This window comes from Bubalus kerabau, chromosome 6 (assembly GCF_029407905.1).
Source record: "Bubalus kerabau isolate K-KA32 ecotype Philippines breed swamp buffalo chromosome 6, PCC_UOA_SB_1v2, whole genome shotgun sequence".
Taxonomy (NCBI): domain Eukaryota; kingdom Metazoa; phylum Chordata; class Mammalia; order Artiodactyla; family Bovidae; genus Bubalus; species Bubalus kerabau.
The window spans coordinates 87,716,501-87,743,471 of NC_073629.1; the positions used below are offsets into that span (position 1 = coordinate 87,716,501).

The 26,971-nt window shown below is 44.7% G+C and overlaps 1 long non-coding RNA gene across 5 annotated transcripts; it reads right to left on the minus strand.

Annotated features, from left to right (window-relative positions):
• On the minus strand, positions 1-26,933 carry LOC129655380 (uncharacterized). 5 transcript variants are annotated; one of them, XR_008715959.1, is made up of 4 exons: positions 26,406-26,680; positions 24,698-26,121; positions 5,012-5,115; positions 1-590 (listed from the first exon to the last, which is right to left on the minus strand). It is a non-coding gene; the product is annotated as an uncharacterized LOC129655380 (long non-coding RNA). The 5 variants fall into 5 exon arrangements; XR_008715960.1 differs by having other exon boundaries at positions 1-606; XR_008715958.1 differs by lacking the exon at positions 5,012-5,115 and adding an exon at positions 18,863-19,001.
• Between the last annotated feature and the right edge of the window lie 38 nt (positions 26,934-26,971).

Here is a 26,971-nt window from a genome sequence, read left to right on the forward strand (position 1 = left end):
AAGAAAATGAAAACACTAACTGGAAAGGATATTTATTGCAGCATTGTTTACAACAACCAAGATATGGAAACAACCTCAACACCCGTTGACAGATGAATGGCTAAAGAAGAGGTGGCATATATATACACATATATATGGGTGTGTGTGTATATATATATCAGATCAGATCAGATCAGTAGCTCAGTCGCGTCCAACTCTTTGCGACCCCATGAATCGCAGCACGCCAGGCCTCCCTGTCCATCACCAACTCCCGGAGTTCACTCAGGCTCATGTCCATCGAGTCAGTGATGCCATCCAGCCATCTCATCCTCTGTGTCCCCTTCTCCTCCTGCCCCCAATCCCTCCCAGCATCGGGGTCTTTTCCAGTGAGTCAACTCTTTGCATGAGGTAGCCAAAGTACTGGAGTTTCAGCTTTAGCATCATTCCTTCCAAAGAAATCCCAGGGCTGATCTCCTTCAGAATGGGCTGGTTGGATCTCCTTGCAGTCCAAGGGACTCTCAAGAGTCTTCTCCAACATCACAGTTCAAAGGCATCAATTCTTCGGCGCTCAGCATATGCTTCCCTGGTGCCTCAGACGATAAATAATCCACCTGCAATGCAAGAGACCTGGTTCACCCATACACACACACACACATATATATGCACACACACACACATACAATAGACTATCACTAAGCCATAAAAAGGAAAGAAATCTTGCTACTTGTGACAACATGGAGGGACCTAGAGGATACTTTGCTTAATGAAATAAGTCAGACAGAGAAACATAAATATTGTATATTTATACTTACATGTGGAATCTAAAAAACAAACTTATAATAAAACAGAAACAGACTCAGATACAGAGAACAAACTAGTGGTTGCCAGAGAGGAGGAGGATGGGAGGATGGGTAAAATAGGTGAAGGGGATTAAGGGGCACAAACTTTAAGTTATATAATAAATAAGTTACAGGGCTATAATATACAGCACAGAGAATATAGTTGACTTTGCATGGTATGTAATCTCTAAAAGTATCAAATCACTATGTTGCACACCTGAAAGCAATATAGTATTGTGAGTCAACTATGCTTCAATTAAAAAAAGAAAGAAGAAACACTGATATACTGACTATTGCAATTGCTGTAATAAAATCCCTGCCTCTAACCTTGCAGACATGAAATTGTGCCAGGTTAAATTATTATTTTGCAAATGACGAAAGACTGTAGATCCTTCACAATTCTTAAAAGCCCTGTTCTAAGTGCTTTTCCATTATGAACTCGCTTAATCTTCACAAAAATCCTATGCTATAGGAATGATTATCATCCCTATTTGGGCAGGAAAAATAGAATAAGAACATTCAAAAAGTAGGTTGGTGTTGGGTCATGAAGAGTTTTGTGCAACAGGCTAAGGAGGTTAGGCCCTATCTATTTTGCAATCATGGAAAGATTCTGAACAGGAGAGGAATATGAAGAAAACAACATTTTCAAAAAGCTTTCCTAGCCATAGTCTGTTGGATGGGTAGGGCAGGGGGAAAATCCTGCTAGGAAACAGGCTAGCAAGTGTTCGGTGTCAGAACCAAGATTCCAGACAGACTTGATAGATGGGCTAAATGTACTCCCGGCAGAATAGAATTTCACTAGCCTAAATGTCAGGCCCTGGACAAGACTTCTTAACACCAATGGCTCCAGTAAATGGTTAGGGAGACATGAGTTAGCAGTATAGCCCTTGAGAATGAGGCCTAAGGTTTCCAGGGACTGGGCAAACTGGGGTGAGTCAGCAGGGGATGTGCCTGCCAAAAGCGCCACCGTGATCCTTGGCCGCATGAGAAGGTCCGTGTTGGGCCAGGAGGAAACAATCCAGCTCCTGCTAGGCTCCTTCAGGTCACCCTATATTTGGTTTTGGGCCACACTTTGCATATGACCACAGCTGATGATTATTGCATGCTTGTCAGACTCCGTGTCAAGTCCTTTGCATTCACGATCTGATCTAAATCCCCCAAACAGATGGATAGGGTATTATGACCATCTTGTTTTACATATGGAAACTAAGGCTCAGAGAAGCTTTCCTGAGCTCTCCTAGTTAATAGGTGGCAAAGATATGCTTCATACTTGGGCCTGGTGAAATCCCGAAGACTGTTCTTAAGCGGCATGCTGCCTGCTACTTTATGAAGGATGTGCTCAAATAGAACAAGTTCAGAGTCAGTGCTCAAAGATGAGAAGGGAACTGGAAACCATGACACTAGTCAGGGGTGACAGAGGCACTCAGGAATGAGGAACCAAGCCACACACACAGCATGGCACATGAGCTATTCCCATATTAAGGGGCCATCCACAAAATTCATGTACACATCTGTGTAGTTCATCAAGGGCACAAGGACCAAGGAATGGTTAAACATTCCCCTTCGTCTAATTCCTTCCCTCTGCCTCTTGGCCTAGAAAGTCTCTGGGCATCCTTTATGCTGGAGCCCATGGACCACTCTGGAGAAGGAAATGGCAACCCACTCCAGTACTTTTGCCTGGAAAATCCCATGGACAGAGGGGCCTGGTGGGCTACAGTCTATGGGGTTGCAAAGAGTCGGACACGACTAAGCAACTAACACACATACACACACACACACACACACACACACAGACCACTTCCCCCAAAATCTTCCCTGCCTGCTCAGGTGCTCTTCCTTCATGAAGCTGCAAGCCCCACACTTCCTTCCATCTACCTGTTTCACCCTGATTGAAATGTTCAAGGCCTCCTAGCCTGGGAATGTCTCGAGGGCAGAGGCTGTGTTCAACTCTACACCCCCAGAGACCTGTGCGTCCCTGGCTCAGCAGAGGGGCATCGAGTGAAGACAACCAGAAGATTCCATGGTAAATAAGAAAGGAAGCCATGAGGTCATGAAATGGATCTGGGAGTGCTGACCTGCAAGGATGCTGGGAAAACTGGGCCAATGAGAAATGGGTAGCGTGTCCCTAGCTCTGGCCAAGAGAGGGGATGTTCTGGCAGGCAGAGTTATTCTTGGTAGTTGGGCACCTGATATTCAGGACCGGAGAGGAGGGACAGGAAGGAAGCATCCACCTTGGACAGTCAACGTTCCCACATCTTAACATCCTATTCCTCCCTGGACATATTCCAGGGAGGGAAAAAAAAAAACAGGTGTTCAGTCAGGGATGATGTTTCATCAGTGTCTGTGGGGGGGTCAGGACATCAGGGACAAAACTCTCTCCCCTCACCTCTGCAAGCCTGCCCTGAGAACAAGAAGATGAGGCAGAAAGAGAACTGCGGCTGCTGCTCCTGCTTAGTTTTGAAGTCAAGTCCAACTCTGAGATCCTATGGACTGCAGCCTGCCAGGCTCCTCTGCCCATGAGATTCCCAGACAAGAATACTAGAGTGGGTTGCCACTTCCTTCTCCAAGGGATCTTCCAATCCAGGGATCAACCCTTGTCTCCCGCCTGGCGGAAGGATTCTTTACCATTGAGCCATCTGGGAAGCTCAGAAAGAGAAAACTCATTAATAAATCAGAACATCAAACTTTTCCTAAGTTCCTTCTATACTCTTGGCGTTGAGAAATGAATGCCAAGATCAACACAGCATAGCATGGTGTAGACAAGAGAGAATAGGCAGGGAGTTAAGCCCCTGCTAGGGGAATGCCCAGCTTCATTCCCCATGAAGCTGGGATGCTGGATTCCCCATGCTGTGGGATGCTGGTCAATGACTTGACCTGTGGGAGCTTTGGTTCCCTCACCTATAGATGGGGGCAGATGCCACCCTCACTGAACTGGTGTGAAGACTGAATAGGACCACATATGGGAAGTCTTAGAAATCACAGGGATGCCCTGGCTGCTAATGCCTACCACCCGCACCCTGACTTGTCCATCGGCATGAGAGCTCACAGGTGGCTACCCACCTCTCAGACTCACTGGGCACGAGCTGTTGCTTGGTAAACTAGGATAAGGGGATGGCTGTGAACATGCTTTGTAAACTGCAAAATGCTTATCAAACATAATAAGGGAACATAGCTATTGCCATTCATTCTCTCCTTCAGAGCATAAAACTTCATGCCTAAAGAGATGGCCTAAAACACAAGTCTGTTGAAGCGCAGTGGTGGTTTAGTCCCTAAGTCATGTCTGACTCTTGTGACCCCATGGGCTGTAGCTCACCAGGCTCCTCTGTCCATGGGATTTCCCTGGCAAGAATACTGGAGTGAGTTGCCATTTCCTTCTCCAGAGAATCTTCCTGACCCAGGGATCGAATGTAGGTCACCTGGATTGCAGGCAGTCTCCTGCATTGCAGCCCCTGTTGAAGTACAGTAGGATTTTTTTTTTAATTTTTTATTTTATCTTGGGGTATAGCTGATTAACAATGCTGTGATAGTTTCAGGTGAGCACCAAAGGGACTCAGCCATATATATACATGCATCCGTTCTCCCCAGACTCCCCTCCCATCCAGGCTGCCACATAACATTGAGCAGAGTTCCCCGTGCTATACAGTAGGTCCTTGTTGGTTATCCATTTTAAATACAGCAGTGTGTACATGTTGATCCAAACTCCCTAACTATCCCTTCCCCCCATTCTTCCCCCTGGCAACCATAAGTTCATTCTTTAAATCTGTTTCTATTTTGTAAATCAGATCAGATCAGATCAGTCGCTCAGTTGTGTCCGACTGTTTGCAACCCCATGAATCACAGCACGCCAGGCGTCCCTGTCCATCACCAACTCCCGGAGTTCACTCAGGCTCACGTCCATCGAGTCAGTGATGCCATCCAGCCATCTCATCCTCTGTCGTCCCCTTCTCCTCCTGCCCCCAATCCCTCCCAGCATCAGATTCTTTTCCAATGAGTCAACTCTTCGCATGAAGTGGCCAAAGTACTGGAGTTTCAGCTTTAGCATCATTCCTTCCAAAGAAATCCCAGGGCTGATCTCCTTTAGAATGGACTGGTTGGATCTCCTTGCAGTCCAAGGGACTCTCAATCATTTATATCATTTCTTTATAGATTTCATATATAAAGGATGGCGTAGGCTACTTCTCTATTTGACTTACTTTGTTCAGTATGATGATCACCAGGTCCATTCATGTCGCTGCAAACGGCATTGCTTCATTCCTTTTAATGGCTGAGTAATATTCCATTGTATATGTGTGACGTGCTGTAGGATTTTAAGAGCAGACCTTCAGAGCTGTAGGATTTCAGGAGAGGAGGCCTGGGTTGCACATGGGCTGAGGTGATTGGGAAAGGCTTCTTTTCCAGAGGATAACTGGACTCAATGGAACAAGTTCAGAAGGCTGCCTGAGCCTCTCTCGAGAACATTCAAGGTCCTTCTAACCTGGGAGGGCACCCTGTCTCTGAACTCCCTCATCCCCTACACTTCCTTCCCAAAGCACATCACTCTGAGCTGGAATCATTTATTCATGCATCCATTTCCCTGCCAGCTCATGAGTTGGGGTCCATGTTTCTCTGCTGTCATATCCCTACCACCTTGCACAGTACCTGTGAATGCTGAACAAGTGCATTTGGGGGACAGTGGGAGGGCTGGGGCAGGGAACCAAACAAAACCTGAACAAGGTTTTCTGAGTCACCAAAAACCTAACAGGTCGTAGTTTCAGCACAAGAGACAGGGCCTGAATGTCTTCAGAGTTTGGTCTTTCCCATCCCAGAAGCTCCAAGCCAAGTGGTTGGACCTGGCCTGGCCTTCTTTATGCCAGATGAGTGCCATCTCATGGGAAGTGTTTGCTATCCCCAACCCCTTCCTTCGTCCCAGCACCTGCTGCCTGACCCTTATATTCTTTCTGCGTAAAAGGGGAATCTGAAGTCTAGATGGGCAGTGCTCAGTAGCCCTTTCTATCATAAAAGTGCACCTCCCACCTTCTAATAAAATTGCTCAGCTCACCTCTCTACTTCTGTCTGCCTTACCTTTTCTGGAATCAGCAGCCAAAAGGGGCTTTGGGGTGCCTATTCCTTTTTCTGCTCCAGGCCACAGAGAAGGAATCTGATTTCCAGGAGTTTATGACTCCTTATCTCGTGTTCAGACCCATATTTACCTTGTTCCTAGGGGATCTGGGAGGAGTAATTATTGTTCCTGGCAACTTTGAAGGTTGGCTTGCTGTGTGGCAATAGAGGTGTCCAGTGTGATGATTACCATTAATAAGTACTATGAGCAGCAGAGCTTAGCTCTTTGAAAGGGAGAATTGCCCTGCAACTATTTCCCAGATGCTGAAGCTCCCTCCATTGCTCGTTTTGCTCTTAAAGGAGATGCCATGATAGGATGAGGCAGGCCAGGGAGTTAGACCACAGGCCTCCTGGAATGATCACAGGCCAACTCTAGCCAAAGAGACGAAAGAGAGAGAATTGTGACCCTAGCATTTAGTATTTATCCAAATACCTGATCTGGCCCCTCCCTCCCTCATCTTGAGCCACTCTCCCCTAGCTCTTCATATGAAGACACACTGGCCCTCTTTGACTTCCTCCACTGTGTGTGTTCTAACCCCAGAACTATTAAACATGCTAGTCCATCTGCTGAGAAGGCCTTCCTCCCATCCATGACCCTGGATGGCGCTGATGTCAGTGCATCCTTTGGTCTCTGTGATATGCTGCTGGGTACTCTGGACTTATCTTCTGCAGCACAGACATTTACTCAATTTCTGTCTTCCTTACTCTGTTGGGATTTTTACAAACACACAGTCAAAGTTCATTCATCAGCCAATTCCTTTCACTCCATTCTCTATACTAAGTTTGATGAAGCAAGTAGGTGCTTATACTATACATTACACTGAGCCAAACTCACATTAAGTGAGGGATGGCAAGATATCCAAAGAGCAATCAGTGCAGAGTTCCCCCCTTATAACTCCAAGCAGGCCTGTGCTCCCAAAGATGGAACATCTTAGAGAAGCCAGAAGCCTGCAGAAATATCCCCTTTTCATATTTCCGAAGAAATATCCCCTTTCTTTCATTGCTTAAATTCCATTTTTGTGAATACAACTGAGTGTAACCATGTCTGTGCTTTCTCCACCCCTTGGCCACTTGAGGTGGAACAATGGTAATATTCATGCCTGGTCACAGGGATTTGTCCAAGGCAAGCACAGGACCCACCCAGGCCAATCACAGGGCTTCCCTGGGATTTTTCTACCTCAGGTTGTAGGGAAGAACTCTTTTTCCTTTCTGACAGCCAGTTGAGAAAAATTGAAGGCTAAACTGTACCTACATCATTATATACATGTAAAGTATATATTATATTTCATGAATTAAAAGACTCTGCAGAAGTTGGAAGGCAAGCCTGGAGCTTGGGCAGTTGTGGCACCCAGCACACATGGGATGCTCTTGAAGCTCAGGAGAGAATGAGGCAGAATCACAGTGAGCCAGACAGGACTTCTGGCAGGACTGGAGAACCGGATCAAGCCATTTCCGAGGTTGGCCCCACCTCTGCCCTTAATTCATCTGAACAAATAAAGTCCCCTTTTTGGCATAAACTAGGTTTCTTCTACCTAAATTGACTAACTACCAAGAAAGAAAAATAATATTTCATGTTTTATTTGTGTTCCCTTTGTTCCATAAATGATTTTTAAAGTTTTTTTTTAATGGGCCATTTTAAAAGTCTTTACTGAATTTGTTACAATATTCTTTCTGTTTTGTGTTTTGGGTTTTTTTTGGCCACTAGACATGTGGGAATCTTAGCTCCCCCAAGAGGGATCAAAACTGCACCCGCTGCATTAGAAAATGAAGTCTTAACCACTGGACCACCAAGGAAGTCCTTTCATAAAGGACTTTAAAGCTAACATCCTTCCTCTGTCTTTTATTTTCTGACTTATGATGTATTATTTCACTCAAGGTCATCTCTCAATATGGTTTTGCAAGGGAAGCAAAGCAAGTTTAATTCATTCATTTTACCGATAATAATATAAGTGAGGTCCAAAGAAGTAAAGAAACTCATGTCACATGGCTAGTAATGACTATTCCTGGACTAAAATCTGGTGTTTGTTTTTCTCCATTTTGCTAATAAATCATGGCTATGAGCTCTAAGAGATGGTTTGACTGTTTGCTTATAACATTCCCCAGGCTCCACCTGTGAGTAATTATGCACCTTTAAGAAGCACATTGTCACGGTACAATAATGCTTGCTAGAAATATTTCTGAGAAGGAATGGAAGTTAAAGACTATCACAAAGTCTTAGGGGTCTGCCAGGTTGAAATAATATATTTAATGTCTCAGTGCTAGCAAGCTCCTGACTTGTTGCTAAGGAGGACAGGGTGCCCTGAGCCTAGTGGAAGGGACTACAGGGTGCATTTGGTGAGGAAGGCTCCACTGCCGTTGACAAGAGGGAGGAAGTGAGAGGGAGGAGGCTGGGAAAGGTTCTGCTTTTATAAAAGGAAGATGAGAAGTTGGAAACCACCGTTACAAAGTCAAACAGACCCAAGTCTAACTAGTTAACTTCTTGGGCAAATCATCAAATATCTTTAAGCCTCTGTTTCTTTACAAGTAAAATGGGGATAATATTAACACCTTTCAAAATGCATGTGTGTGGATCATACAGATAAAAGCACCCAATGGTGCCTGGCACTTAGTAGTTGATCGATAAACATCTCTCTTTCTTTCATTGGAGGAAGGCTCATGCTTTGTCCTCCATTATGAGAACTCAGTAGGAAACACCTGTGTGACCCAAGGCAGAGCAGTGCATGGTACACGTGACCCTGCAACTGGACCTTCCACCAGGTGACCCCAAGTGCCCTACCCAGCCACAATGTCCTTCCCTCTTCCTCCTCCCAGGCTGCTCCAACCATCCAGACTGTTTGTCCTTCTTTGGCCAAATCTCATCCTTCCTGCTCCACCTGCATCTCAGTACATTTCCAAGCAGACTGTTTTCCTAGACAGTTGATTTGCCAGTTAAACTTCCTCTGAAAGAGCTCCTAGTGGTATCCTCTCTGCAAAAAGCATTATCTCTTCCAACAGAGAAAAGGGAAGGAAATAGAAAAGGAAGGAGGGGGAGAGTCAGCAGGATGGAAAAAAAAGAAGAGGAAATATAATAGACGTATTGTTTCAAGGGCTTTCCCAAGAACTATATTAATAGCCATAGGAAAATAGTAGACTCCACTAAAAATCATATTTACCAATTACTATACCCAAATTCTCTATTTTTGGAAAATTCTACATACATCCCTTTGGGTAAAATGCTACATAACCCTCAAGGCCTGGCTCAAAATGTCAAAAAAAAGTCAAATGCTTTTTGACTCGTGTTAATTAATTCATGCATTTGAATTAATATCAAGTGAACTCTGATTACGTGCCAAACACTGGGCTGGGTGCTGGTCTGTCTGACCGAGACAGACACGGTCCCCACCCGGATGAAGCTTTGAGCCCTGCCTGGTTCCTCCTTACACTGTGTGCCCCTCTCTCTGCTCCCCTAACTGTTGTTACTGCCATTATTGTCATTGCTTTTATGTCTTCCCTCCTTTTTAAAAGGCCTATAAAACAGTGTGACCTACTCATCTCAGTTTGCTTGGGGCTTTCCTGGCTCTAGCACTGAAAGTACTATGTCCCAAGAAGCCTCTTGGGCTTCAGCAAATTGGGATGGTTGCTCACCCTATGATAAATGCAATGCTACGTGTGTGCATATGTGTTCAGTCGCTTCAGTCCTATCCAACTCTTTGTGACCCCAAGGACTCACCCGACTCCCCTGTCCATGAGATATCCAGGCAAGAATACTGGAGTGGGTTGCCATGCCCTCCTCCAGGGGATCTTCCCAACCCAGCCATAGAACCCGTGTCTCCTGTGTCTTCTGCACTGCAGGTGGATTCTTTACTGCTGAGCCACCAGGGAAGCCCAAAGGCAAAGCTATGACTACAACAAAAACTATTCCTGGAAGGAAACCACTCAATCATTCATTCTTCAAATATTTATTGAGCTGAGTTAGTATATTATCATAGCTGGCTGCCTCTATTTTGTGTTAGATCTCCCCCACTCTACTATGAGTCCCTGTGGGTTGAGGCCCAGGTCTTTTTCAGAGCGAATTGCTAGGTCCCAGCAGTGTCTGGCACATAAAATTGACTTCATTTTATGAAAACCACTGTATATTGAGAAACAGAGTGTGTTTGTATAAAGCAATATTAAAGTATGTGTTTCTACAATTTTTAAACAGAGATCACCAGCTAGAACCTGGCTTAGAATCTTCACAAGTAATAAGATCTGCTCACAATCTTCTCCCCGCCGAGTCTCCCTCTAGCGCCTCCAACAGATGAGCTGTCTCTTCCCAGCTGTGGCTGCTTAAAGATTGCTATATAACACAGAGAGCCCAGTCTGCACTCTGTGATGACCTAGAGGGGGCGGGATGAGAGGAGAGGAGGGAGATTCAAGAGGGAGGGGATACATGTATAATTATAACCGATTTGTACTGTTACACAGCAGAAACCAACACAACACTGTAAAGCAATTTTCCTCCAATTAAAAAATAAATTTAAAAAATCTCCAATATGCACGTACAAGCGTCACCCACTCCTAGTTGGCTTTAGACAATCCTAGTTTTAATTGTAAACTGATTTGAAATACAAATCTCTGTAGCTTCCACCGATTGGCTGTGGCCCTTTTAGCCAGAGACCCAGTAAAGAGACCCAGACTCCTCTAGCTGGCAGCCCTTCAAGTATTAGAAGTGCGTTCCCATGCCCTTACTTTTCGCCCCATCCCATCCCATGTAAACACACCTGAGGTGTTCTTAGGCATTCTAACAGCGGCCACACTGATCAGTGTGACCAGACTGATATTATTTTAGGGTCCAGGTCACCAACCTCTGAAATTTCCCCACTTTACCTCCCTCTTAAAGCACATATGAACGGTTACTCTAATTGGTGTGACTAGTAGGACTACCATTCACACCTGTACCTAGCTTCAGTTCAGTCACTCAGTCATGTCCAACTCTTTGCAGCAGCACCATGGACTGCAGCATGACAGGCTTCCCTGTCCTTCACCATCTCCCAGAGCTTGCTCAAACTCATATCATTGAGTCGCTGATGCCATCAAACCATCTCATCCTCTGTTGTCCCCTTCTCCTTCTGCCTTCAATCTTTCCCAGCATCAGGGTCTTTTCCAGTGAATTCGTTCTCATCAGGTGGCCAAAGTATTGGAGCTTCAGCATCAGTCCTTCCAATGAGTATTCCTAGCTTAGCAAAACCTAATAATACCACCTAAGATTTAAATGTCTTTTTCTTTATGTGTTGTGGGCCATGTAATCAGGTACCTGGCACATTTTAAGTCCTCACTCAGTAAATGATCGGGCTTCCCAGCTGGCTCAGTGGTAAAGAATCTGCCTGCCAGTGCAAAAGACATGGGTTCAATTCCTGGGTCAAGAAGATCCCCTGAAGAAGGAAATGGTAACCCATTTCAGTATTCTTGCCTGGAGAATTCCATGGACAGAGGAACCTGGTGGACTACTGTCCATAGGGTTGCAAAGAGTCAGACATACCTTAACGGCTGAGCACACAGGCACACATGCAGTAAATGATCACTGGCTGGATGGATGCATGCATGCATAGATTCATTATATGGATGGGACACAATAAAGATTTTTTAAACTATAATCATAAAAACTAACTACATTGCACTGAGTTGCATAGTGTTCTTCCAAAATTCCTATCTACCTAGGACCTCAGAATGTGACTTTGTTTGGAAATAGAGTCATTGCAGAAGCAATTAAACAATTAAGATGAGATCATACTAAAAAAAAAAAACACGTCAATTTGAAAAGCAAAACCCTATAGCTTAAAACAAAGGAGACATATACATAGAGGGAAGACAATGTGAAGAAACACATGGAGAAGGCCATGTGAGACGCAGGCAAAGATTAGAGTGTAAAAAACACCAAAGGCCGTCAGCAGCCACCAGAAACCAGGAAGAGACAGACAGCGATTCTCTGTTAGGATCTTAAGAAAGAGCACGGCCCCGATGACACCTTGATTTCAGACTGCTAGCCTCCAGAACTCTGACTGAATACATTTCTGTTGTTCTAAGTCATGTGGTTTGTGATAATCTATGACAGAAACTATAGAAAACTAATACACACAAATGAAACGTTTCACTCTTTCTCTCTTCCAGTTATCCCAAGAGCATGCTATGAGATTACTGAAAGAATATTCATCAAGGTTAGAAGAGCTGGGTTCAAATCATAGTTTTACCATTCACTAGTTGCGTGACCCTAAAAAGTAGTCTCATTTCTTTTATTCTTAGCTTGATCACTAGCAAAGTAGAGATACAAATATATAACATATAGGATTAATTTAGGAACCAAGATTGATAAGGAATGGGGAGGTGTTTTACAAATTGTTGAAACTTTTCAGGTATCAATTATTTTTTCTTTTTTTTCTTAAGTAGATTGTCTATAGGTTTGCTTATTTTACTCCTCCCTCCCCCAACAATGAATCAGCTCATGAATTTATTAATGAATTCTATTATTTTGCTGATTTTCTAATTCACTTGTTATCCTCATTTTTTTGTACTGCCTTTTTTTTTTTTTTTTTTTTTTTGGTTTTCTTGTGCTGCCCATATTCTAAATTCTTAGACACTTAGTTGCTTTCTTTTCATGTATTCTTATTTTTAAATGAAAGCATGAAGGCTATGAGTTTACCTCTGACTATGGCTTTGGTTGCATTACGTACATATTTCGAGTTAGTGTTCTAAAGATCTATTTATTTTATTTTTTGGCTATAGTGGGTCTTTGTTGCTGCACACAGGCTTTCTCTAGTTGCGTGAGCAGAAACTACTCTGTTGCGGTGCATGGGCTTCTCATCGCCATGGCTTCTCTTGCTGCAGAGCACAGGCTCTAGGTGCACGGGCTGCAGTACTTGCAGGGCATGCGCTCAGTAGTTATAGCACAGAGGCTTCGTTGCTCTGCAGCATGTGGGATCTTCCCAGACCAGGAATTGAACCAGTGTCCCCTGCATTGCAAGGAGGCTTCTTAGCCACTGGGCCACCAGGGAAGCCCTAGACCTAGTGTTCTCATTTTCTTTTTTTCTAAGTTGTTTACAATTGGGTATTTTTTTTAATTTCCTCTTTGAGTTATTATTAATATTATCAATCCTTAGCAATGTATATTGGCTTTACTGATCCAGGAGTATTCATTGTTATTACTATGCTGGAACTAGAGTGTTACAATTTTCTGTAACCAGCTGTTTCTCTGACGTCTTTTAGACACGTACATCGTGACTGAAAAAAAAATTTTTTTAAGAAGAAATTTTATATTTCCTCATCATGAAATCGGAGAAGGCAATGGCACCCCACTCCAGAACTCTTGCCTGGAAAATCCAATGGACGGAGGAGCCTGGTAGGCTGCAGTCCATGGGGTGGCTAAGAGTTGGACACGACTGAGCAACTTCACTTTCACTTTTCACTTTCATGCATTGGAAAAGGAAATGGCAACCCACTCCAGTGTTCTTGCCTGGAGAATCCCAGGGACGGGGGAGCCTAGTGGGCTGCCTTCTCTGGGGTTGCACAGAGTTGGACATGACTGAAGTGACTTAGCAGCAGCAGCATCATGAAATCTCCAGGCACAAAATATTACCTGCTTTCTGGATTCAGGCATTTGTCAGTGAATACATTTCTAGAATGTTCTCATATCTTCCTCCAAATCCACCAGGAACTAAAGAAGTTAACAATCCTGCTGAAAGAACATGTTAGCACCACTAGTCTATTCTAGTGTTGACTTATGAATTATATTCCCAAGGTTGCAGTCTAAACCTTAGCCCTCCTTTAAGCTTAGCAGAAGGCCCAATTTCTCCCTGAAGTCTTCACAAACAACCTCAACATAGGGGAATCTCTTCTTTCTCAGATGACATACTTTGCCCACAAGTCTGTAACTCAGCCCAAGGTCCCAAATGAGGTGGTAAGCTCCTTGAGGGTAAAGGCATGTCTTATATGTCTTTTTACTCCTCCTTATACTCCCTAGCATCAAGCTCCAGTAAATACTACATTGTTTGATTACAATTCTCTGAGAATATTTCCTGAGAGGGAACATAATTGACATTTAGGGTCATAGATTTTAAAGCAGTCTAGTGGTAAAAATTAAGTACCATTTAAAAACCTTTAGAAAGGTTGATACTAATGTCTTAGACACATGCTTTGAAAAGAAATCATGCTGTCTCAAACATCAAGAACATTTTTAGAATTTATGAAAACCCAAACGGCATGTTGGTATTTGTCCAACTAAAGCTACCTGTGGATTCATGTTCTGTCAACTCTGAAGGTGACAGCAATAAAGAACAAAGTGATTCTAACAATAATGCGTCACATATATAAAATACTTCACAATTCACAAAACTCTCCCATGTGTTAGCTCATCTGATGCTCAAGACAAACCTGTGAGTAAGGCAAGCTAGGGACTATTAACCCCTTTATGGAAAATAGATGTTTGGGACTCACAAAAGGTTGGTTAATTTATCCAAGGTCACAATGTTAGTGGGTAGATGGAACACAAATTAAGCCCAGATTTCCTGATTCTCTTATCATAAATTCTTTAGGCTAGAGCTACTCTATTGATTCGGGAATTCGTGGAATATACCTTTACAAAGAGTCATCAGTTTCAAAGGCTAAATGTTCAATTACCAAATACCCTTCCCATATCCACATGCTTGGAGACATCAGAGAAAGAAGACAAAGTTTCTACCTTCAAGAAGCTCACAGAGCAGTAACCTGAGCATCACAATGACAAACTGTTTTTGTTACAAGTGCCATGAGAGAATTAAGATAATAAGAAACATCGACTGAGAACTTGTGTCAATTTCTGTCCTAAGGACTTTGCATCTGAGGTGAGTAACATTACGTACCATATTGCTTGGCACACAGCAAAACTTTAAGTTGGCAACCATTATAATGATTATAGTTTTTAAAAATAAGATCATGGATTGTTATTTGGGAAAAAAAAGAAGAACATTTAACATTTTAAATTATCCAGAGCAACACTATAGAGGAGAAACGAGCTATTCTGAAGGAAATCAGAACTGCGGACGAAATGCTGAAGTGGGGTCTCAAAGGAAGATTAGTGGCTTGTAAACAGGGAGGGGAAGAACATTCCAGGCAGAGCAAGACGGGGGCCCTGAACAGCAGGGAAGGAAGAAGCATGGAAAGGAGGTGCTGCCCTCCACATGGCCAGAGACAACATACAGAAGAGGACAAAGGAGGCGGCCTCCAGTTAGAAAGCAGTAGAAGGGCGTGGTTCTCCCTGTGCCTGACCCAGGCACTCAGGGTGAGGCACAGATTTTCCAAGGCTATTTGTTTGTAGATTATATTTTTCCTGAATAGAATCCAAATGCCTTTGTTTTTGTAAAGAGCACCATAGTTTCCAAAGAAAAGAGAAAACAGACTTCTTGGTCCAAGGGCTTTCCCTGAGAAATATTCTAGTGGCTATGGGCCAAGGCAGGGTTCCACCGAGCTCTGCACTCAGAGAACAAGAGAGCAGTAGGCTAGAATCTTCTCCAGGACCTGTAAGAAAATGGGAATTTAGAGAACATTCCCTGGGAGATTTTTAAATACAAGTAATATGTCCTGTTGGATCTGCCCCAACTAAACCCTCCTACGTGAGGTTCCCAGAATATTGCAAGCAATGTGAAAACTCTGTGCCTGGCAGGCGCTCTCACTTACACCCCACCCGACAGCCCTGCCTCCTCTTCCCTGCTTGGCATGGCCCTGCTCTTCCTACAGGTCCAGCTGAAAGACTCCTCCTCTGTGAGTTTTGCCTGGCAAATCTAGGCCCCAAAACCAGGGTGGGTGGCTGGCTTTGACCTCAGTGCTCCTACAGAGCCACAGACCCACCTCTACAGACAGTCACTGTAGCACTTTGTAATCATAGCACATCTTCTCCCCATCCAACACCACCCCCCATCCCACACCATGTCTCTCTCAATTTTGAGAGCCAGTGATGAAGCAAAGATGGTGAATAGGAGCAGTCTACTCTGGAGGCAGGTAATAAGGGGGATGTTATCTGCAGCAAACTTTAAAAAAGTACATATAATAAAAGTCAATCTTGTTTTAATTGTCACCATGTGCAGGCAATTCTAAACAATGTCAGAAATATTTAATAAAATACTCTTCCTCTCTAGGGCAAAGGGTATGTGGCAAGTGGCATACCCCTTGCTGTGCCACTCCTGTGATCATGCTCCAATGCCTTCTGTCCAGGAAAAGGACATGCATCAGGGACAGAATGCAAGGCTGGGCGGGGTTTTTCAGTCAAGAGTTACTCACTAAAGCCAAGGACGTGCCAGGTACCACGCAAGCCATTTTACATGCATTATAGCCAACTTCCCAACAACCCCGGTATATGGGCACCACCATTTGGTTAGGGTCATATGAAGAAACCAAATCTCAGCATAGTTCAACGATCTGTCCAGGGTTCAACCACAAGGAAGCGGTGGAGAGAAATTCAAACCCAGATCTGTGTACCCAGCGTCTGTATTCTTTCTCCTGTGCCTAGACCACCATGGCTACCCTATACCAGGGGCTACAGCTGCAAGCCACACGTGTCCTTCTTAGAAGTTCACAGTCTACTGGAGAAAAAGACTCAGCAACTCACCATGATTCAGCTTAGCATGTGACAAGTAGCTTCAGGAATAAACCAGACTAAACCTCCCTACGATGGCCACCTCATTGTGGATTTAAGTCTGAAGATCCAAGTGGGGGAGGAGGGCTTAGCAAAAGAAATAATCAGCAGGGATTGAACTTAAAACAGATGCTCTTCTGGATATACGCACATGCTCTCCTGCTTGGGTTTTATCACAAACAGCGCTGAGGTAGGTCTCATTGTCTTGAGTTTTCAGAAGTGCTCAGAGAAGTTAAATTACTCACCCAGGGTCACAGAGCAGCTAGTAGTCGGTGGAGTCGGGGACTGAGCAGAAGCCTCCCTGACTTGAAAGCTGGGGCTCTGGGCAGAGCAGCAGCCTGATGAGGATGGTGTGAACACATCCACCCTGCAGGTCCTCTTAGGGACCAGGGGATGTAATACTGGCAAAGGGGATGAGGAAGAGGAAAACGATAATTCCTCATTTTTCTTTCAGCACTTTACAATTTATAAGATGTTTTCTCATACTGTCTCATTGGATCCCTATGAATTTGGAAGGATAGGTGGTTATTATCTCCATTTTGCAGATGAAAAAAAACACGGAGGCTTTAGTAAAGTTATAAGAGTTTCCTGAGCTCGTACTAAGTGGTTGCAGAGAGCCTATGATTTCTTCATCTGACTTGCTCCATGCATTTTCACAGGTAATAGACAGGTACCTTTGTATAGCATCTGATTCTTGAAACAACCCCAGAAGGTAGGATGGGCAAGTCTGATGCTCCCCACTGTATGGTGAAAGAAACAGAATCCAGAGAGGGTAAGGGACTTCCCCAAGAAGTGGAACTGGGACTAGAAAGCAGGCGCTTGCTATCACACGACATGGAACAAATCATCCACTTACTCATTCAGCACCAAACTTAGCAGGCTTGCCAATCACTTGGGAGTGGGCATGTCCCTAAGAAGCCCCACCAGTGTGTTAGACATTCAGGTCCCCTCTCCTCCAACAGCTCTTAGATCCCCCATTACTGCCACCTCCAAATCTTGGTATCAAAAGGTAACTCTCACAGACTCTTAAGTCTGCTTGGCAAACAGAAGGCAAAGAGTGATCCAACAGTGGACCCCACCCACAACATAAGTGCATCTTAAATGAACCTGAGTTTATTTCCCCTTCCCTCACCCTTTTTTAAAGTTTCCCTCCAGTTCTAAAGAAAAGTATAACACTACTCCTCTGCCAACGTATTTCAAATTTCTTGATCAAGATCCTGTAATTACAAGCAACAAAACAAATAAAGACAATGACTTACAATGCAAGAATATCAATTATGCACAGTCCAACCAGAATTCATTTAGTTCCAGAAAAACATAAATTATCATTTTTGTTGTTTCAGATACATTATAGACACACAGTTGGGGGCCCCGAGAAATAAGACCATGAGCTGGAAATGTCTGGGCCTGGGGATTGTTAAGCATTCTAGAAGAGAAAAGACCAGGAGCTGACTGTGGCTCAGATCATGAACTCCTTATTGCCAAATTCAGACTTAATTGAAGAAAGTAGGAAAAACCACTAGACCATTCAGGTATGACCTAAATCAAATCCCTTATGATTATACAGTGGAAGTGAGAAATAGATTTAAGGGACTAGATCTGATGGAGTGCCTGAAGAACTATGGACGGAGGTTCGTGACATTGTATAGGAGACAGGGATCAAGACCATCCCCATGGAAAAGAAATGCAAAAAAGCAAAATGGCTGTCTGGGGAGGCCTTACAAATAGCTGTGAAAAGAAGAGAAGTGAAAAGCAAAGGAGAAAAGGAAAGATATAAGCATCTGAATGCAGAGTTCCAAAGAATAGCAAGAAGAGAGAAGAAAGCCTTCCTCAGCGATCAATGCAAAGAAACAGAGGGAAACAACAGACTGGGAAAGACTAGGGATCTCTTCAAGAAAATTAGAGATACCAAGGGAACATTTTATGCAAAGATGGGCTCAATAAAGGACAGAAATGGTATGGACCTAATAAAAGCAGAAGATATTAAGAAGAGGTGGCAGGAATACACAGAAGAACTGTACAAAAAAGATCTTTGGGACCAAGATAATCACAATGTTGTGATCACTCACCTAGAGCCAGACATCCTGGAATGTGAAGTCAAGTGGGCCTTAGAAAGCATCACTATGAACAAAGCTAGTGGAGGTGATGGAATTCCAGTTGAGCTATTTCAAATCCTGAAAGATGACGCTGTGAAAGTGCTGTACTCAATATGCCAGCAAATTTGGAAAACTCAGCAGTGGCCACAGGACTGGAAAAGGTCACTTTTCATTCCAGTCCCAAAGAAAGGCAATGCCAAAGATTGCTCAAACTACCACACAATTGCACTCACCTCAACACTAGTAAAGTAATGCTCAAAATTCTCCAAGCCAGGCTTCAGCAATATGTGAACCGTGAACTTCCAGATGTTCAAGCCAGTTTTAGAAAAGGCAGAGGGACCAGAGATCAAATTTCCAACATCTGCTGGATCACTGAAAAAGCAAGAGAGTTCCAGAAAAACATCAATTTCTGCTTTATTGACTATGCCAAAGCTTTTGACTGTGTGGATCACAATAAACTATGGAAAATTCTGAAAGAGATGGGAATACCAGACCACCTGACCTGCCTCTTGAGAAATCTGTATGTAGGTCAGGAAGCAACAGTTAGAACTGGACATGGAACAACAGACTGGTTCCAAATAGGAAAGGGAGTACGTCAAGGCTGTATATTGTCACCCTGCTTATTTAACTTATATGCGGAGTACATCATGAGAAACACTGGGCTGGAAGAAGCACAAGCTGGAATCAAGATTGCCAGGAGAAATATCAATAACCTTAGATATGTAGATGACACCACCCTTATGGCAGAAAGTGAAGAGGAACTAAAAAGCCTCTTGATGAAAGTGAAAGAGGAGAGGGAAAAGTTGGCTTAAAGCTCAACATTCAGCAAACGAAGATCATGGCATCTGGTTCCATCACTTCATGGGAAATAGATGGGGAAACAGTGGAAACAGTGTCAGACTTTATTTTGGGGGGCTCCAAAATCACTGCAGATGGTGACTGCAGCCATGAAATTAAAAGATGCTTACTCCTTAGAAGGAAAGTTATGACCAATCTAGATAGCATATTCAAAAGCAGAGACATTACTTTGCCAACAAAGGTCTTTCTAGTTAAGGCTATGTTTTTTCCAGTGGTCATGTATGGATGTGAGAGTTGGACTGTGAAGAAGGCTGAGCACCGAAGAATTGATGCTTTTGAACTGTGGTGTTGGAGACTCTTGAGAGTCCCTTGGACTGCAAGGAGATCCAACCAGTCCATTCTGAAGGAGATCAGTCCTGGGCATTCTTTGGAAGGAATGATGCTAAAGCTGAAACTCCAATACTTTGGCCACCTCATGCGAAGAGTTGACTCATTGGAAAAGACTCTGATGCTAGGAGGGATTGGGGGCAGGAGGAGAAGGGGACGACACAGGATGAGATGGCTGGATGGCATCACTGACTCGATGGACGTGAGTCTGAGTGAACTCCGGGAGTTGGTGATGGACAGAGAGGCCGGCGTGCTGCGATTCATGGGGTCACAAAGAGTCGGACACAACTGAGCGACTGAACTCAACTGAGAAGAGAAAACTGAAGCTCAGAGACGTTAAGTAAAGTGCTGAAGGTCACACAGCACTCCACAGAGTCAAAAATGAAAACAGAATCTGAATTCAGGTCCCTCTGCCTCCACATTGCTTCCCTGCCCTCTTGGATTAAAATGTGTATTTATCCACCCTCAGGGCTGAGTGGAAGCACACCAAAGGCTGCAAACTGTGCCTCAGAACTGGGTCTTTGGCTCTCCCATAACTGTCCTGCGTCCTAAAAGCATTAGAGTATAATGAATACTACATGCACAAGGCAGAGCTAAGGCAAAAGAATGTCCAGTTCAACCTTGTTTCATTCTGTTTTATCATACTAGATAATGTCATTATTCTGACCAGATTCCAGTGGGATTCCTCTGTATTGGTGGTGTGAGGAAGACCACTAGTGTGGTCTGGTATGACTTCAATGGCCAGTGCTATTCTTGGGAGGCCAGTCAAGTGCTGTAGCTCCTTAAGCCTTGGGTGGGGGTAACTGAAGTGTAACCCACACTCCACAGTCCACCCGCAGGACCAAGCTGAAACTACCCTCTGCAGGTAGCATCTCAGTGCTAGCCCCAAAATTACAGTGGGAGCAACTTGTACATTCAAGTTGGGATGGGTTTGGCAGATTGCTCTTTAAGGAATAACACTAAAATACCCTCTATTTTACATTCAGAAACTCACTCTGACTTTGTTCTATTTTGGTCATTGAAATTCATTTTAAAGATCATATTGTTCTTATACTTTGCTCCAAAGCCTTCATTTTGTTGTTGACTGAAAGCTATAAAAATCTGACCGAGGAATTCAGCCCAATTTTCTGGCTGATAGACCATGCTTCATTCATTCTCTTATTCATCCACCCACAGCTGGCTTGAACTCAGGATAAACTGCATGTTGATTTTATCCCACCTACCAAACAATCAACTTCACCAACAGCTGCCATCGAAAACAACCTGGAACTACCCCCCTGGGACCGACCCCCTCTCCTGCCCCCCGCCACCCACCCATCTTAGGGCCTTTGCACTTGCTACTTTCTCTGCCTAGAATATGCTTCCTCCAGATATTCACCCAGCTTCCTCCCTCACTGCATTCCAGGCCCTGGCAAATGCCACTTCTTCAAAGAGCCTTTCTTGATCCCCCATCTAAAATAGTCTGCCCTTCCTCCATTCCATCTACCTTCTGTGATCCTATTCTTTCTTCATAGTCTGAACTGAGACATTTATTATTTACTTATGTCTTTCTCCCCGAGGAGAATGGAAATAACATGAGGGGAGATATTTTGTCTACTTTGCTCACTGATATATCGGTAGTGCCCAAAACAGCACCTGTGGGTTAGCAGGCAATTTTTTTTTTTTTAATAAACAAAGAATGAATGAGAATAAACTCTCTTCCCCAAACTCTCTTCCTTTTATTTATAAAGTCTTTCCAGGAAAATACTACAAAGTTAAAGGCCTAGAAACTGGGAGATAGTTTCAATCGCCTGAGCAGGTCTCTATGTTACCTGTGGATCAAGGAGCTTTCTACTTCAAAAACCTTCAGTGGCTCCCCATTGCTTCAACAGAGGACAGTTTTCCCTCATTGCTTAGAGCCTGGGTGAAGATTTAAGGCTATAAAAATATCTGATGGTGACATTCAATGTGGGTGTGTATGCATATATTTATTGCACACACGTTTACCAAGTGTTTGCTACATGTCAGGTAGTCTGCTGAAAAAAATGCAAAAACCTGGTTCATCTCAATCACCACAATTTGGGGAGTGGTGGTGGGAAGATGCACAGGGAGGTCATAAGTGATTGAGAGGGAGAGACTTGTCAATAACATGTAAGTATAACAAATGCCAGGAGATGGTTCTACACAGGCAGGCAGGAAAGAAGAATTAGTCCCTTCACTTGGATATATGTAGGAGTCCAGAAAACCTCCTAAGGAAGCTGCATTTCAGCTGCATCTTGATACATAGGTGTTTACCCAGCAAACAGGAGGTGTGGGGAAGGGGTTGAGAGCATTCCAGGCAGAGGATGAGGCCTGGAAGGATAACACACTCTGGAACTCCAGGTGATCAAGTCAGTTTCAAGTGTGGACCCTGAGCTAAGGCATGGTGAGATACCAGAGAGGCAAGCAGGGTGTTTAAACAAAAGACACCACACATGAAGGGAGCCAGGCAGTCAGACCTGAGTTCAGGTGCTGACCATGTCACTAGCAATTCATTCTCCTCTGGGCTCTACTTCCCAGGAAGGAATTGACCAGGAGGTGAGGGGAGTGAGCAGCTCTCACTGGGTTGGGTGGAGGTGAGGAGCTAGAACCAGAAGCTCTGAAGAGGCTTATTAGGTTTAAAAACAAAATATTGAAGATGGTATTTCCCTGGTAGTTCAGTGTTTTAAGACTCTGGGCTTCCAAAGCAGGGGGCTGTGGGCACAGGTTCGATCTCTGATGGGGGAACTAAGATCCCAGATGCCACAGGGCATGGCTGCAAAGCAAAAGAACCAACAAAAAACCTGAAAATGTGAAAATGCTGTCCCTTTGCTTTGTTTTGAATCATAATATTTATTTTGAATTTGAAACTCATTCAGAAAAGGCTTTTGCATTTATCTACAGTGACCTGGATTTCATAAAGAGGCAGAGAAACCCTGGTTGAGGGCAACTTAAAGTCCCCTCTGATTCTTGCCTCCAGGTCTAAGATGACTGACAGCCAGGCATATGGGAAAAAGAAGAGAGGTGCAGTGAATTAGCTGCTGAATTTAAGATTAGACCCAAATTGCAACTCAGATTATACTACTTACTCCCTGGTGAGACAGGCAAGTTAATGAACTTTTTGGAGTGTCAATTTCTTCCTCTATACATGATGTTTTCCTCACAAGTTCATTTTGCAATTAATTTGAAATAATGGACTTATAAGCATCTAGCACATAGTAGGTATTCAATAAAAATCAGTTGACTGGAAAATCTTCAGTGGTCTCTTTGCGTCCCAGTCCCTAATCATAAAGGCTTCCCTTGAGTGTCTACCATTTGCTGAACCCTCTCCACAGCTATCTCATGTTCAAGAAGAAACTCACAATTTAATGCTTTGTCATCAGTTGAGCTCATTGCATTGTCTAAAGGTGGTTTAACTCTCAGAATACAGCATTGCTGGATGATGGGAATTTAGGGCATGCTGCTTGGAACCAGACCAGGATTCAAATCTGAAATTTAAAGCTTTTTTTTTTTTTTTTATTACTCTGGAAACCTATCCACTGCATGCTTTTATTTCCAACCGTTAAGCACTTTCCCCCCTTACTTTCCACATTTAACTCAAGGCTTCATATGCAAAAGGCAAGCTTGAAACGATCATAACATTTAAGCAATGAATATAACAACAGCTTACACTTGCATCGCAGGAAGATCTACATTCTATATTTAATAGCTTTAGTCATTTACAGCAAGAGTTATCACAGGCGCCCCAAAGAGGGAGGGCTGGAGAGGGAGAATTCTGCACCTTTGATTAAAGATGTCGTAGTCATAAGCTGTTTTGGAAATGATTAAGTGATAAATACAGTAAGTTCATCCTCAGTTCTGGGAACCCCACAGCACAGACAGTAATTTTCAGAGGCAGAAGCAATCATTATTATTTAAAGGTCTAAGCCTTAGTGTGTTCGCTAAGTACAGGGAAGGAGGAACTCAGGTATGGGGAGCACCTATTAGACACTAAGTTCTCTATCGCCTAAAACATCTAATGTCCACCCTCCAAGTAAAGACTTGTAACTAGACCACAAAAATAGGGGAAGAGGGAAATTAACAATGTCAAATAGCTCCCTGCCCCAGTGCACACAATGCACATATAAAATATGATAAAGTGCCTACAATGCTTAAGAATAAGCAAGGAAGGCTGGAAAACTAAGAAAGGAGATCTTGCCCTTTGTTGAGGAGATGGCTGTGTGCCATCGTTATTCCTGTCTGCATCCCCAGACCCTACCTCCTACATCTGGTAGGAGTTAGGAACACGGAATAGGAAGCCAGATTTTGCAGCTCTGTGCAAATCCTACTTAGTAGCTGAGTGACCTTAGATAATCATTTAACCTCTCTGTCTCAGTTTCCTATTTGTGAAATGGAAAATAGTAATATCTCTGACATACTGTAATTGTGTAGGATGAAAGGCACTAATAAGTGCAAAATTCTTAAGACAATGATGGCAAATAATAAGAGCTGCAAACATAACCACGTGTGGTCTTGCCAGATGCTGGGGAGGCCGTCTGTCCTCATCCCCACCCTGTGATGGCGATTGTAATGAAGCTGTCTTTTCCAGGTGGGGGAACTAAGAAAGTCCATCTGCCCAGGTCATCCAGTTCTGAATTGGCCTGAGAGTCCCACCCAGGCCCGCCTAGCAATAACAGTAAAACAGCATTTAATTGTTTTTTTCTTTTTAATGTTCTAGACCTTCACAGCTAGGTACACATTTACTTCTCACAGCAATTACATGAGGTAAGACTCGCTAACTCCCATTTTACAGATGCAGAAACTGAGAGAGAGAGAGTTTAAGTAATTTTCTTAAGACCTTAGTGTTAGCAAATACCAGGGGCGGATTTAAGGTCAAGCCTAAGTACCTGATTGTTTCCACGCGCAAGGACAGGGCCGCCGGTCCCAGGACCTGAAGCTGGACGGGCTGGTCAAAAGCTCCCTGCACCTTTTAGCCCCTTTTGGGAGGAGGGGTTTGGGACCGGGATTCTCAGGTCCGGGATGGGTCCCCCGGGCTGGGAGCAGGGGCGGGGCCTGCAGCGCCCGCCGCCTGCGCGGGGCGGGGCCGTCGAGAGTGGTCCAGGAGGAGGCCTACCGCACGGTCGCCCTGCGGGAACCCCGGCGGCGGCCCCGCCTGCGCGCTTTACCCGTCGCCCTCCCGGGCCCGTCGCGCGCGCGTCCCTTTCGCTTTTAGCCCCAGCTGCGCTGACTGCTCGCGATTACTCAGAATCGTCCCTTCGGTTGGCAGAGTGACAAAAATCGGCAGTGGCTGTCCAAGGACACCTGTTTACAAACAGGACCCCCGCCCCCAGCCGAAAGCACCCCAGGCCGAGAGCCCGGAAATCTCGGTTCTCCTCCCACTCGGCCTCTCGCTCTCAGTGGGACTGGTTTTGGGCCTCAGTTTGCCTGTTTATGTACTTGATGTCAAGAATGTGTGTGCAATCGAACGAAAGGTGTGCGAGGTGGAAACAGCCTGACATTTAAGTCTTCTGTTTTCAGCTATCATTATTTTGAAAATTATATTCTTCTCCATCGTAATCTATTTTAATAAATATATTTTTAATTAAAAAAAAAAAGAGTATGGTTGGTCACCCAGGAAAAGTAGGTTGTTACTTATCCTGTGGTTCGAGTCCACTTGTTTGAAATACCAGCAGCTCTGGAAGGCCCTTTCAACTCCCTACGATCTGTTAATCTGATTCGTGTGTGTGTGTTTTTTTTTTTTATTCTTCTCCTTTAAGACCTTTACGGTCTCACTGGTGACCGGTGGGGTGGGAGAAGACTGGGTTTTGCAGCCAGGTATATTCGGTTAGAAGTTCTTGGTTTGCCACTTTTTTCGCCTATGGGACCTCGGTCAAGCCACTTACACTTGGTGAGCCTCAGTCTCTCGTCTATAAAATGGGGAGGATACTCCCAGGGTCGCGGGGAGAATTCAGGACGATATTTGTCAAGGGCCTGCCACGCGCGGGGTGATCCACGGAAGAGGGTGCAGGTGGGTGGGGACTTTCTCGTGCTGGGTTTCTCCGCTTGGCTCATTCTGGGGGGCCCGGAGTGCCGCCCCCGCGCGACGGCTGAGCGTGGCGGACTCCGGGCCTCTCCCGGCGCGGCTGAGGCGGTCGTACCGGTTCCGAACCCTTCCCCCACCGGCCGGCTTCTGGCGGCAACCTGCAGGCAGAAGGCCAGGCTTTATTTACACAAAAGCAGCGGGTGGAAGCTGGCCTTGTAAGGACGAAAGAAACGTTGGCGGGCCGGGAACGTCGCCGGGGGAGGCAGTAAAAGCGGTTCTGATAGGAAGCTGTGAATAAATAAATAACGTGAATCAAAGAATGCATTGAAATTCCCTCCTAGGATCACAGAAACAGGACCCTAAGGCAGCCTTCGGAATCCTCCCACACGTCCCACCCTATCTGATAATTTGTCAAAGAGGCCCAAATTGATTCTGGAGTTATTATCAAACCAGGACGCTTGCCATCCAGATCCTACGGTCTTAGGGTGGCCTCTGGGGAGCACCTTCCGGGCTGGGAGTGAGACCTGGGTCTGAAACAAAGGGAAAGGGAACCCCGTTTTATGAGCACCTACTCATGTGCTAGGCATTGTTCCTAGGCGGTTTCACGACTCCTCACACCACGCTTTGAGCAGGATCCCGTACTCTGATAGGCAGGGGAAGTTACCTGCTCCAGAACACAAAAGCCGATAGATGGGACTGAATTCCAATACAGTTCAGTCCCTGGTTCCTTCTACCAAACCTTGCTGCCCCGGGCAGGGGGCAAGGATAAAGCGCAAAAGGCGCGTTTGCAACTACAGTGGTGCGATGACCTAGCTGTTTCTGGGCGCCGCGCCTTCCCTCCTTTTTCTTTACCTACCTACAGGATGTCCAAAGCCTCTTGTAGTTCTACCTATCGGCTGATTCGCTGCTGCCGCGCCCGCTCGCCTGATTTAGCAGCCGGAAGTCGCACGCCCGGCGACCGCTGACCTAGAGCCCTTAGTCTTATCATTGTCAAACCAGTGTTGGCCCAGAGGACACACAGGTGCGCCCAGGGCACGTATTTCTCCAGCCTCCGCCCTAGTCACGGGGCTGCATCCGGTCCAGGAGCCAAGGAAACTGGTCCAGCTGCTCCTTTCCCGGCAGGGCCCCGCCCACGCCC